Source organism: Papaver somniferum, chromosome 7 (assembly GCF_003573695.1).
Source record: "Papaver somniferum cultivar HN1 chromosome 7, ASM357369v1, whole genome shotgun sequence".
NCBI classification, from domain to species: Eukaryota; Viridiplantae; Streptophyta; class Magnoliopsida; order Ranunculales; family Papaveraceae; genus Papaver; species Papaver somniferum.
The window spans coordinates 198,385,179-198,400,667 of NC_039364.1; the positions used below are offsets into that span (position 1 = coordinate 198,385,179).

The 15,489-nt window shown below is 38.1% G+C and overlaps 1 pseudogene; it reads right to left on the bottom strand.

Annotated features, from left to right (window-relative positions):
- Positions 1-2,412: 2,412 nt before the first annotated feature.
- Positions 2,413-3,724, bottom strand: LOC113295783 (annotated as a pseudogene).
- Positions 3,725-15,489: the final 11,765 nt, after the last annotated feature.

Here is a 15,489-nt window from a genome sequence, read left to right on the forward strand (position 1 = left end):
AACCTGGTTTAGAAGAAGAAACCAAAGGTTAAAGGAGAATCGACTCTAGCTTAGCACAACTAGTATCACACATAATGTGTGGGGATTAGGTTTCCCAATTGCTATAATTCTCCCTTATATACACTTTCAAATCAGGGTTTGCAATCAATGTTAGCTTGGTAACAAAGCATTCAATATTCACCATTAGATGAAAACCTGATTAGATTCAAGATAATATTTCTCAACCGTTAGATCGAAAACTTAGCTTGTTACACATAAATGAAATGTTACATTTTGGGTTTATGTAGTCGTTCCCAAATATTAATATTTGTTGGTTCAACAAGTTAACCAAATGGTTAGCCATATGATTACCTTCATATCAACCATATTCTTCTTCACCATAACTAGGTCAAATGACTCAAATGAACTAGTTAGAGAGTTGTTCGATTTCTTAGATCTTATGTATCTTCACTATACACAATTGAATCAAAAACGATATGATTCACTCGAATCGGTTCATGAACTATAAATCCACGGTTTGCAATTGCATTCCTTAGTTTATAAAGATAAGTTCACAAATATCATTTTTAGACATAACCTACTCAAGTTCGCGGACTTAAGTTCCCGGATGGAGTTCACCAACTTCGGCAGAAATTCTCGGGTTTGAGAACTTCGCCAGTTCGCGGACTTAGCTCACGCACTACTCCGATTTCACTTGATCAACAAAGTTCGCAAACTTTGGTTCAAGCAATAAGGACTTACACACATATGTGTTTCCACAACAATGCTTATATCCTCCAAATGGTTATATAGTCTAAACTCTCATTTCAATCATTGAAACATTCTCAGAGAACGTTATATAGCCGTTATTCACAGACCATTTTTCGTCAGAGCAATTTTCAAAGTGATTGAAACATAACATGACTTTAGTCACTTGGTAAAGATGAATTCGGCTAAAGAGAAAGCTTACCAACACATACTTCGAGAAATATATAGGCGAGTTAAACTCGGCTCGAAATAGAAAATGTGTATAATGAAAGTCTATATATCAAAACGACTTTTGTCTCAAGAATAGGAGATAGAGTAAATAGACTTTTGAGTGACAGATAAGTTTAAGTCTCCACATACCTTTTAGTCGATGAAGATCCACCAGTTCCTTGAGTAGCTCTTCATCTTGTATGATGATTTCCATGGAGTCTTGAGCTCAACTACACTTTCTATCCTAGTCCGAGACCTTTAGCTATAATAGGCTAGAAATCAAGACTTATAGTTTTGATCACTAACATTGACAAACATGCTTGAGATAGCAACGCATGCGAGTTCGACCGAACAATGCTCTAACACAAACTGAGGTAACAAATCGCACTCTTGAATGCTATTTACGCTGCTTTGCTAGTGTTAAACCTTCAGAATGGAGCAAATGGTTGCCTTGGGCTGAATGGTGGTATAACACCATCCATCACTCAGCCACTCATATGTCACCTTATGAAGCTGCGTATAGTCGATCTCCTCCAACAATTTCAAGCTACTTACCTGGAAGCACATCTGTCAATTCCGTTGATCTTAACTTAAGAGAACGATATCACACACTTAAGCTACTTAAATTTCATCTTCAAGATGCTCAAGCTCGAATGAAGTCTTATGTTGATAATCACCGTACTGAGAGAAGTTTTGCAGTTAATGATTGTGTATTTCTTCGTCTGCAACCTTATAGACAATCCTCAGTGGCGAATCAGACCTATTATAAGCTTTCTCCTCGATTTTATGGACCTTTTAAAGTCATTTCCAAGATAGGAGAAGTTGCATATAAGTTGGAATTACCTGCTGAGAGCCGTATTCACCCAGTTTTTCATTTTTCGCATCTGAAACTAAAACTTGGATCTTCTGTTTTTACTGAAGCAGTTTTACCTAATGTGGTTGACTATGAGAAGTGGGAACCTGAAGCTATACTAGAACGCAAAATGTTCAAGAAGTACAATCGTGTTGGAACCAAATGGCTTGTACAATGGAAGGATCATTCACCAGAAGAAGCTACATGGTAATATGCATATGATATTCTCTTGCATTTTCCAGATATTGAGGTTTAAGGACAATCCATTTTTCAAGCGGGGTGGAATGTTGCGATACCAAACATGTTGTCTATCATTTTCTTAATTAGATTTATTATATTTAGTTGCATGCTTTCCTAGTTTAGTTAAACTTCGATCTTTTAATTAAGTTTTGCTTACTTATCAAGCAACTTCGTTAGCTATAAATACTTAGCTTGAGTTTGTATGAAAACACAAGTTTTAATTAATGCAACTCAGTTTAACTGATTTATCCTCTTATTCTTCCAAGCAGAGGTGGTTAACTCCCAACTCAAAGGGTTTTATTTAGGGTTCTTGTCTTTTTTTCTTGTGTTCGAGCTAGTGTTTGGTCAAGGACCCTAACACCTTAGTTGTAGACATCTTCACTTGTTGAAACCTCCCTTCCCATTCCATACTCTGCAATTCAATAATGCAAAAAGATTAATGTATATTGCGCTGACAATTTGGAATGTTACCATTCAATGACTCTAGCGTAGTGAAAGAATTTTTTTCTACCCGGTGCAGCATACCCGACCGCACCCCTTATCCCAACTAAAGTACTAGTCGTGTGATATTCAGGTTCAGCATTGATAGTGACTCCACCAAGAAACTTTGCTAGTCCAAAGTCGCTAACATGACCGTTCATGTTATCGTCAAGCAAAATGTTTCTTGGCTTAAGATCACAATGTACTATTGGTCTTTGGAAATGGTGATGAAGATAATCTAGCGCAGATGCAACATCAATGGCTATATTTAGTCTTTCCATAAAGCTCAATGATTTCCTTGTCGACCTCTGACGTTGCTCATCATTTTCTATTGGGTGCAACCAGTTTTCAAGCTCCCGTTAGACATGAACTCTAGAGGTTTGAATTCATTTCCCTTAAAATCAATATAGGACAGGACGTCAGTATCTTCACGAGATTGCAATGCGGAATGCATCTCAATGCTTCACATTCAGCAGTAAAACTTTTTGAAGCTCCTCGCTGCTGAAGATCTAGTACTTTCAGTGCAACTGTTGTAGCTGTTTCCTGGCTTAGTACTAATAAACCTTTATATACAAAACCATAACTTCCATCTCCAACTAAATTCTCTACAGAAAATTCGTTTGTTGCTTTAAGAAGCTCTTTGTATGAGATCTTTTGAAACATATCACTGAAAGGAGACACATCAGAAGAAGGTTTCTTTCTCGCTTGTGTTCTCCAGATGAAAATGGATCGGACACTTAATATGATAACAAAGATGACTACTCCAAATATTATCAGAAGCAGTCTCTTTAAAGGAAATTGTTTGCTTTGTTTCTTAGAGGCAGGTTTTGGGACACTCGGAAAATGAAGTAAAGATATCCCTCCGCAAAGCTTGTCGTTTGCGAGGATTGAGAATGCACTTATATTCTCGAATATGCCTTGTTTTGGAACTTCACCTTCAAAGTCATTAAAAGACAGATTAAGATAGTTGAGAGATAAGTACTCCAGGTACTTTGGAATGTGACCAGATAAACGGTTGCTTGATAGGTCTATATTCTTGAGTCCAGTTAAGCTTTCTAAGGATGAAGGAATGATCCCTTCGAAGAAGTTACCGCGTAGATAAACACTTTCTAATCCAATGCACTTCCCTAATGAACTTGGAATATTACCAGATAATTGATTATTTGATAAGTCAATAGTGATTATTTTTGCCATGTTACCAACTTCTGAAGGTAGATTACCAGTTAGGAGATTCCAAGATAAATCTAGCTTAATAGACAGCGAAGAAAGACCAATGAGTTGTTTTGGTACAGTATCACTAAGTTGGTTTTGTGCAAGGTTGAGTACCGGTAGTTTACGCCATTTGCCAAGATTTGGCGGAATTTGATTTTGCAATCTATTTTTGTCAATATATATTTTTTTTGGTTATGGATTTAAATTGATTGACACTTGGAGATTGGTTTTTTGTACCATCCAAGTTATCTCCTTGTATTTGATAAAGACTCGTAGATTTCTATTTTCTTGAGTAAAGATCAAATCAAGTGAGAGAGATATAAACTCTTTGATATACTTTTTATCTAGATTGAGTCTCACTGTCTAGTTGATTCTCTAGAAAGTATATTGGAGTTTGTCCATATAGATTGTTAATCGAAATATTGGGTGTGGTTGTTAGACCCTCGCCTTTTTCACTTCTTTCTCAACATCACCCACTGGAACATCTTCATGATTGTTTTCTTGTTCTTCATTACCATTACCATTAACATCATCATCACGTTTTTCAAGAGAAGGAACAACAGGATTTGGATCCAAGGACATATCTTCGTGAAGCTTTAGCATTTAGATCTTCTCAAAGTCTTCAATAGTTTGGTCTTCAAGGAATACCGCATCCCTACTTCTGATAACCTTCTTGTCAACAGGATCCCAAAATATGTAACCAAACTTATCTGTTCCATAGCCTAGGAACACACACTGCTTCGCTTTGTCATCAATCTTTGACCTCTGATCTTTTGGGATATGAACAAATGCCCTGCAACCAAACACTCTCAAGTGATCATAAGTAGGCTCTTTGTCTCTCCAAACCTTCTCTGCTACTTCTTCATCTAGCGGTCTTGAAGGTGATCGATTAATCAGGTACACAGCAATATTCATTGCTTCACCCCAAAAGTGCTTCTGCAACTTGGAATGAGATAACATGCACCTAATTCTCTCAAGAATATTGTGGTTCATCCGCTCTGCAACACCATTATGTTGTGGAGTCTTCGATACCGATTGTTCATGACGTATACCCATGCTCTTGCAATACTCTTTAAGTGGCCCAATGTACTCTCCCCCGTTGTCAGAACGAAGGCACTTCAAGGTTCTACCTGTTTATGTTTCCACCTTACTGTGAAACATCTTGCACACAGGAACAACATCATCTTTAGTCTTGATTGCATATGACCAAACCTTCCTTGAAGCATCATCTATGAAAGTAACAAAGTAAAAAGCACCACCAAGTATCTTGACCCTTAAAGGTCCACATACGTCAGAATGAACAAGATCAAGAATACTAGAATTGTGCTTGGGTAAAGCTTTATGAAAAGAAACTCTAGTTTTTTTACCAACTAAATAATGAGTGCACTTACACAATTGCGTAACTTTCTCCTTTGGAAAGACTTGCCTTTTGGTGAGGATTTGAATTCCCTTCTCACTAAGATGACAAAGTCTTTTATGCCACAGCTCGGAGGTTGAATCTTTGTCAGCAACATTCAACTCACCTTTCAACAACTTCACTTGTGTCTTATACAATGTGCCACACTTCTTTCCTCTTGCAATAACCATGGAGCCCTTGGTTAGCTTCCATTTTCCATCACCTAAGTGATTGTTATACCATTCATCATCTAACACTCCCGGTGACATTAGATTCAAACGAAGATCAGGTACATGTCGCACATTTCTGAGAACCAATGTGCAGCCAACACTGGTCTCGACCTTCACATCACCCATTCCTACAATCTTGGAAACACCACTGTTTCCCATTCTGACTGAACCAAAATCACCAGCCTTGTAGAAGATAAACACGTCTTCTCGAGGAGTATCATGATAGGATGCACCTAAATCTACTATCCATTCTGAGTCGAAACTGCAGAACTCATACACACATCATTACAATCAGAGAACGAAGTAATATCACTACTTGTTACCACAACTATAACATCATTGACTTGTCTGACATTTACATTCCCTTTCCATGTGTCTTGCTCTTGCTTCTTGCATTCATTTGGATAATAATCATTCTTACAACAATCCACGTCTTCTCTGCACTTTGATTTACTTCTTGACTTGTCATGGTCAAAAGCTTTGCCACAAGGTGATTTCTGATCATATAACTCCTCTAACTTCGTCCACAAAGAATAAGCTAGTTTCTCATTAGACACATGATGAATAATATAATAATCAACCCATTGTAGAAGGAAACTAACAATTTTTCGATTAGAAACACTCCACACTTCATCTTCTATCTTTTTAGGCTTTACTCCGTTGCTCTCTATTGGACCATAGAGATCTTCACAATATAACCAATCTTCCATCTTCGCCTTCCATATCACATAGTTCTCACCGGTTAAAATAACCATTCTATTACTCGTGCTAGTTTTCGTAATTGCACAGGATTAGCTCAACCCAAAAGCTCTGATACCTCTTGTTGGGGGAGACTTGCAAAATCCGAGCCGCTATGTGCAATACGAAAACCACACAAGCAATGAAACATAATGCGGAAATAATACAACTATAACGATATAAGAAGCAATTACACAACACCGGAAATTACGTGGAAAAACCCCTCCAAGGTGAAGGGTAAAAACCCACGGGAAATCTTCCACTATAATCAAACAATGGGTTACACACAATTCTCCCAATTTGGGGATACACTCTTCTTCAAGGTGCATATAGCACTTGGATAACAATTTGCCTAAATTAAACTCATACCAAAGGATGGATCAACAATTCTTTCACCTAATACTAGAAATACTAGATGAGATTCACAAAGATAAGAACAATGGAAAGTGATTGAGATACTTACTTCTAGGATTTGATCAAACCCTAGGTTTTTCCCACTTTTGAAGAGATGTGAAATTGATGGAACAAACTTCACCACAATCAACCAAATGGATCCTTCAAGAACCCTTTCTTCTTCTTCAAAGATTAACCCAAATCTCACCAAGAAATGATCTCTAATGGTGACTACTCTTTATCTCCCACTCACTCTCTCTCTACCTGCTTTTTCTTTTTTTTTTCTTCACGAACTGAGAAGAAGACTTCTCTTGGATGTTTTAAAGTTATAACCTAACTTTGACATTTGCTACTTAGCTCCCCCCACTGGATAAGGGGAAACCTTGCTGGACCCATAAGGAGGGATAGACCCAACAATCTCCCCTTCACGACTTATGGTGTGGCACCCGTCACCACCAACCTGCCCTGTTGCAGAAATACACATGCTTGTATTTTGGTAGCGACTATGTCATCGTATCAGAACCATTGTCATCTGTATGGATCTTCTCAATATGCAAGCCCTTCTCATCGAGAACTTCTTGTATCCACTGATACCTAATATTGATGTGCTTGTTCCTTAAGTGAAAACTCGAGTTCTAACAGAGATGAATGGCACTCTGGTTGTCACAGTAAACTAGGAACCTTTTTTGCTTCACACTGAGTTCCCGAACAAACCTATTCATCCATATAATCTCCTTGCAACTCCCTGTAGATGCAATGTACTATGACTCTGTAGTTGATAATGCCACGCATCTTTGTAACTTGTACTTCCAAGACACAGCTCCCCCTCCATAGGTAAATAAGTAACCTGATGTCGACTTGAGACTGTCTTGAGAACCTGTCCAATATGAATCTGTGTAACCCACTAACTCTGGTCTATCACCATCGTAGCACAAACACATATTAGAAGTACCCCTTAGATACCGCAGTATCCATTTTACTGCTTCCCAATGCTCCATACTAGGATTGGCTAGAAATCTGCTTACCACTCCAACTGCATAAGCTATATCCGGCCTTGTACACACCATTGCACACATCAAACTACCAACTGCGGACGCATAAGAAATTTTCTCCATCTTTTGTTTCTCAACATCATTCACAGGACATTGATCACGAGTTAACTTAAAATGGTTTGCAAGTGGACAACTTACCGGCTCATCCTTGTCCATGTTGAATCTTTTCAACACCTTCTCAATATAGCTTTCTTGTGATAGACACAATTTCCTTTCTTTCCTATCACGAGAGATTTGCATGCCAAGAATACGCTTTGCTGTACCCAAGTCTTTCATAGCAAAATACTTGCTCAGATATGACTTCAACCTATCGATCATCTTCTTATCTTTGCCAACAATCAACATGTCATCAACATATAGAAAAAGAATAAGAAAGTCACCATCAGCAAATTTCTTAATGAATACACAATGATCTGAAGATTTCCTCTTGTACCCATGTTCTTTCATGAACGATTCAAACTTTTTGTACCATCTTCTAGGAGTTTGCTTCAAACCATATAGACTCTTCTTTAGCTTGCACACTATATGTTCTTTTCCTTTGACTTCAAAGCCCTCGGGTTGTGCCATATACACATCTTCCTCCAACTCACCGTGAATAAATGCTTTCTTGACCTCTAGTTGTTCTATCTCAAGATCCAAACTAGCTGCTAATGCCAAGACAACCCAAATAGAAGGAAATCTCACCACTAGTGAGAAAATATCGTCAAAGTCAACACCCTTTCTCTGCTCATAACCCTTCACAACTAAACGTGTTTTGTACCTTGGTTGCGAGTTACCATCTTCAGTCTTGATTCTATACACCCACTTGTTCTTCAGAATTTTCTGGTTCTTTGCTTTTCAACCAAATCAAAAGTGTCATTCTCATTCAAAGAGCCAACCTCTTCTTTCATGGATTTTAACCACTTCTGACTTTCAGGAACACTAAGAGCTTCTTCATAAGACTCTGGTTCCCCTACATCGGTGAGCATCATATACTCATGTGGTGTATACTTCGTTGAAGGTAATCTGGTCCTGCTGGATCTTCTCAACCCAGCTTCTGGTTGTTTTTGTTGTTGCACTTCTTGTTAGAGTATTGCTCGGTCGAACTCGCATGCGTCTCAAGCATGTTTGTCAATATTAGTGATCAAAACTATAAGTCTTGATTTCTAGCCTATTATAGCTAAAGGTCTCGGACTAGAATAGAAAGTGTAGTTGAGTTCAAGAACTCCATGGAAATCATCATACAAGACGAAGGACTACTCAAGGAACTGGTGGAACTTCATCGACTAAAAGGTATGTGGAGACTTGAACTTATCTATCACTCAAAAGTCTATTTACTTTGTCTCCTATTCTTGAGACAAAAGTCGTTTTGATATATAGACTTTGTTTATATATATTTGTTATTTCGATCCGAGTTTATCTCGCCTATCTATTTCTCGAAATATGTGTTGGTAAGCTTTTACTTTAGCCAGATTCATCTCTACCTAGTGACGAATGTCATGTTATGTTTCAATCACTTTAAAAATTGCTCTGACGAAAAATGGTCTGTGAATAACGGCTATATAACGTCCTCTGATAATGTTTCAATCATTGAAATGAAAGTTTAGACTATACAACCATTGGTGGATATAAGCACTGTTGTGGAAACACATATTTAAAACAAGTCCTTATTCCTTGAACCAAAGTTTGCGAACTTTGTTGATCAATGGCGTGAGCCAATTCTGCGAAATCAGTCCGCGAACTGGCGGATGTTCTCGATCCGAGAATTTAAGGTCGTTCTTGTTGTTCCTTCGGGAATGACATATTACGGGGGAGAGTTCTTAATTGAACTTGTGCTTAATTTCCAAATCTTTATGGGGAGTGCGGCTGTGGAATATTATAGGGTTTATCTTGTATCTTTAAACTCCTTAATGAATGCATTTAGCTTCGGCTTTATGATTGCATCTAAATAAGTTGATAATTTGCTTTCTTTTGGTCAAGAAATGTCTCTTTAGGAAATTTCATTAGAATCCCGTTCTTGTACCTTTGCCAATTTCATTGACAAAAATGGGGAGAATTAATATGTAGTTCACACTACAAATACATATGGTTTTCGGATCATTATGTAAAGGGGAGTGGTTTCCATGAGAGATGGAGTATTGACCAAGGGGGAGTGATACATATCACCATAGTATTGTTGTTGAAGTTGTGATACAATTGAACTTTGACTCTTTATAATGATACTATGACACTGTATAACAACGATTGAGAACTCTTGTTTTCTCGTTGTTATAACTACGGATTTTCAACAACGGTGATGCTAAACTTACAACCTTTGGGATCATTTGAGTACTTGGAAGTGACGAAGATTTCAAGTAATGTTGAAGATTAGATATGTGGAATAGGAGCTACAAAAGTTTATTTATTTATTTTTTGTATTCCATATGTATTAATAGTTTTGTCACTAAATTTGACAAAGGGGGAGATTGTTAGAGCATTGCTCGGTCGAGCTCGCATGCGTTGCTATCTCAAGCATGTTTGTCAATGTTAGTTATCAAAACTATAAGTCTTGATTTCTAGCCTATTATAGCTAAAGGTCTCGGACTAGGATAGAAAGTGTAGTTGAGCTCAAGAACTCCACGGCAATCATCATACAAGACGAAGGACTACTCAAGGAACTGGTGGAACTTCATCGACTAAAAGGTATGTGGAGACTTGAACTTATCTATCACTCAAAAGTCTATTTACTTTATCTCATATTCTTGAGACAAAAGTCGTTTTGATATATAGACTTTGTTTATACACATTTGTTATTTCGAGCCGAGTTTATCTCGCCTATCTATTTCTCGAAATATGTGTTGGTAAGCTTTTGCTTTAGCCAAATGCATCTTTACCTAGTGATGAATGTCATGTTATGTTTCAATCAATTTGAAAATTGCTCTGACGAAAAATGTTCTGTGAATAACGGTTATATAACGTCCTCTGAGAATGTTTCAATGATTGAAATGAGAGTTTAGACTATATAACCATTGGTCGATATAAGCGTTGTTGTGGAAAAACATATACGTACAAGTCCTTATTCCTTGAACCAAAGTTTGCGAACTTTGTTGATCAAGAGAAACGGAATGTGGCGTGAGCCAAGTCCGCTAACTCAGTCCGCGAACTGGCAGAAGTTCTCGATTTGAGAATTTCTGCTGGAATTTGTGAACTCCTTCTGTGAGCTTAAGTCCGCGAACGCAGTCCGCGAACTTGAGTTGGTTATGTCTAAATACGGTTGTTCTTGAACTCATGTTTAATAAACTAAGGAATGCTTTTGCAAACCATGGCTATAAAGTTCATGAACCGATTCGAGTGAATCAAGCCGTTTTTGCTTCGATTGTGTCTTGTTTAGTTACATAAGATCTAAGCAATTGAACAACTCTTTAACTAGTTCAATTGAGTCATTTGAACTAGTTATGGTGAAGAAGAATATGGTTGATATGAAATTGCTCATATGGCTAACCATTTCGTTAACTATTATTGAACCAACAAATGTTAATGTTTGGGAACGGTTACATAAACCCAAAATGGAACATTTCATTTGTGTGTAACAAGCTAATTTTTCGATCTAACGGTTGAGAAATATTAGCTTGAATCTAATCAGGTTTTCATCCAACGGTGAATATTGAATGCTTTGTTACCAAGCTAACATTGATTGCAAACCCTGATTTGAAAGACTGTATGAGGGAGAACTCTAGAAACTGGAAAACCTAATCCCCACACCTAACGTGTGATACTAGTTGCATAGCTAGAGTCGATTCTCCTTTAACCTTTGGTTTCTTCTTCTAAACCAGGTTAACAACTTAAAGACTTCATTGGGATTGTGAAGCCAAACCGATACTACTTTTCTTGTAGTTGATGTTTCTATCGTACAAGTACAAGGGTAATAATTGGCTTGAGATTTCTATCTCCGATAGGCAAGATAAAAAAGTAATCACAAACATCTTCGTCTCATCGTTTGTGATTCCACAATATCTTCTTTCGCCGCATCGATTAATATTATTGTGAGGTGATTGATAATTCTAGGTTGTTCTTCGGGAATATAAGTCCGGGTTATCAATTGGTTCCTGTTCACCTTGATTTATCAAAATACGGAACAAAACTCGTAGGTATTTCAGTGGGAGACGGATTTCTCTATTCTGTAGACTTTTCTGTGTGATACAGATTTGTTTATTAAAGTATTCGACTTTGGGTCATAGCAACTCTTAGTTGTGGGTGAGATCAGCTAAGGGAATCAAGTGCGTAGTATCCTGCTGGGATCAGAGACGTAAGGAGCGCAATTGTACCTTGGATCAGTGTGAGATTGATTGGTTCAACGATAGTCCATACCGAAGTTAGTTTGGAGTAGGCTAGTGTCTGTAGCGGCTTAATACAGTGTTTGTTCAATCTGGACTATGTCCCGGGGTTTTTCTGCATTTTCGGTTTCCTCGTTAACAAAATTTTGATGTTTGTGTTATTTCTTTTCCGCATTATATTTTGTTATATAATTGAAATATCACAGATTGTGCGTTGTTCAATCAATTAGAATATCCGTCCTTTTGGTTGTTGATTTAAATTGATTAACACTTGGAGATTGGTCTTTAGTACCATCCAAGTTATCTCCTTGTATTTGATAAAGACTCGCAGATTTCTATTTTCTTGAGTAAAGATCAAATCAAGTGAGAGAGATATAAACTCTTTGATACACTTTTATCTAGATTGAGTCTGACTGTCTAGTTGATTCTCTAGAAAGTATATTGGAGTTTGTCCATATAGATTGTTAATCGAAATATTGGGTGTGGTTGTTAGACCCCCGCTTTTTTCACATCTTGCTCAACATCACCCACTGGAACACTTCATGATTGTGTTCTTGTTCTTCATTACCATTACCATTAACATCATCATCACGTTGTTCAAGAGAAGGAACAACAGGATTTGGATCCAAGAACATGTCTTCTTAAAGCTTTGGCATTTCGATCTTCTCAAAGTCTTCAATAGTTTGGTCTTCAAGGAAGACCGCATCCCTACTTCTGATAACCTTCTTGTCAATAGGATCCCAAAATCTGTAACCAAACTTCTCTGTTCCATAGCCCAGGAACACACACTGCTTCGTTTTTTCATCAAGCTTTGACCTATGATATTTTGGGATATGAATGCAACCAAACACTCTCAAGTGATCATAAATAGGCTCTTTGTCTCTCCAAACCTTCTCTGCTACTTCTCCATCTTGCGGTCGTGAAGGTGATCGATTAATCAAGTGCACAACAGTATTCATTACTTCACCCCAAAAGTGCTTCTGCAACTTGGAATGATATAACATGCACCTAATTCTCTCAAGAATAGTATGGTTCATCCGCTCTGCAACACCATTATGTTGTGGAGTCTTCGGTACCGATTGTTCATGACGTATACCCATGCTCTTGCAATACTCTTCAAGTGGCCCAATGTACTCTCCCCCGTTGCCAGAACGAAGGCACTTCAAGGTTCGACCTATTTCTCTTTCCACCATGCTGTGAAACATCTTGCATACAGGAACAACATCATCTTTGGTCTTGACTGCATATGACCAAACCTTCCTTGAAGCAACATCTATGAAAGTAACAAAGTAAAAAGCACCACCAAGTGTTTTGATCCTTAAAGGTCCACATACGTCAGAATGAACAAGATCAAGAATACCAGAATTGTGCTTGGGTAAAGCTTTATGAAAAGAAATTCTAGTTTGTTTACTAACTAAACAATGAGTGCACTTACCCAATTGCATACCTTTCGCCTTTGTAAAGACTTGCCTTTTGGTGAGGATTTGAATTCCCTTCTCACTAAAATGACCAAGTCTTCTATTCCACAGCTCGGAGGTTGAATCTTTGTCAGCAACATTCAACTCACCTTTCAATACCTTCACTTGTGTCTTATACAATGTGCCACACTTATTGCCTCTTGCAATAACCATGGAGCCCTTAGTTAGCTTCCATTTTCCATCACCTAAGTGATTGTTATACCCTTCATCATCTAACACTCCCGGTGACATTATATTCAAACAAAGATCAGTTACATATCCCACATTTCTGAGAAGCAATGTGCAGCCAACACTGGTCTCGACCTTCACATCACCCATTCCTACAATCTTGGAAACACCATTGTTTCCCATTCTGAATGAACCAAAATTACCAGCCTTGTAGGAGATAAACACGTCTTCTCGAGGAGTAGCATGATAGTATGCACCTGAATCTACTATCCATTCTGAGTCGGAAACTGCAGAACTCATACACACATCATTACAATCAGAGAACGAAGTAATATCACTACTGTTACCACAACTATAACATCATTGACTTGTCTGACATTTACATACCCTTTCCTTGTGTCTTGCTCTTGCTTCTTGCATTCATTTGATAATAATCATTCTTACAACAATCCACGTCTTCTCTACACTTTGATTTACTTCTTGACTTGTCACGGTCAAAAGCTTAGGCACAAGGTGATTTCTGATCATATAACTCCTCTAACTTCGTCCACAAAGAATAAGCTAGTTTCTCACTAGACACATGATGAATAATATAATCATCAACCCATCGTAGAATGAAACTAACAACTTTACGATTAGCAACACTCCACACTTCATCTTCTATCTTCTTAGGCTTTACTCCCTTGCTCTCTATTGGACCATAGAGATCTTCACAATATAACCAATCTTCCATCTTCGCCTTCCATATCACATAGTTCTCATCGGTTAAAATAACCATTCTATTACTAGTGCTAGTTTCCGTCATTGCACAGGATTAGCTCAACCCAAAAGCTCTGATACCTCTTGTTGGGGGAGACTTGCAAAATCCGAACCGCTATGTGCAATACGAAAACCACACAAGCAATGAAACACAATGCGGAAATAATACAACTATAACGATATAAGAAGCAATCACACAACACCGGAAATTACGTGGAAAAGCCCCTCCAAGGTGAAGGGTAAAAAACCACGGAAAATGTTCCACTATAATCAAACAATGGGTTACACACAATTCTCCAAATTTGGGGATACACTCTTCTTCAAGGTGCATATAGCACTTGGATAACAATTTGCCTAAATTACACTCATCCCAAAGGATGGATCAACAATTCTTTCACCTAATAATAGAAATACTAGATGAGATTCACAAAGATAAGAACAATAGAAAGTGATTGAGATACTTACTTCTAGGATTTGATCAAACCCCAGGTTTTTCCCCCTTTTGAAGAGATGTGAAATTGATGGAACAAACTTCACCACAATCAACCAAATGGATCCTTAACAAGAACCCTTTCTTCTTCTTCAAAGATTAACCCAAATCTCACCAAGAAATGATCTCTAATGGTGGCTACTCTTTCTGTCCCACTCACTCTCTCTCTACCTCCTTTACTTTGCTTCACGAACCGACAAGAAGACTTCTCCTGGATGTTTTAAAGTTATAACCTAACTTGGACATCTGCTACTTAGCTCTCCCCACTGGATAAGGGGCAACCTTGCTGATGGTGGCTACTCTTTCTCTTCCACTCACTCTCTCTCTACCTCTTTTTCTTTTCTTCACGAACTGAGAAGAAGACTTCTCCTGGATGTTTTAAAGTTATAACCTAACTTGGACATCTGCTACTTAGCTCTCCCCACTGGATAAGGGGAAACCTTGCTGGACCCATAAGGAGGGATAGGCCCAACACTACAAGCACAAGATTTGGAAGCTTAGCCAATTAGCCACCGATACTGTCCCCACTTAGCCACTGCGGTTATCCGACAGTGTGGGGTTTTCAACGGGCATCGCTGCGGTAATTCAGCAGAAACTTTCCGGATGGTCAGCCATCCCTGGATTACTCCCGCCCGAATATGCTTAACTGCAAAGTTTTCTACAAACTCTGGATCCAATTCTGCTGAAAAGGCCTCGGTGTTAGGGAATGTATTTATATTTCATTCGGCGAACTACTGCCGAAATCGGGGTA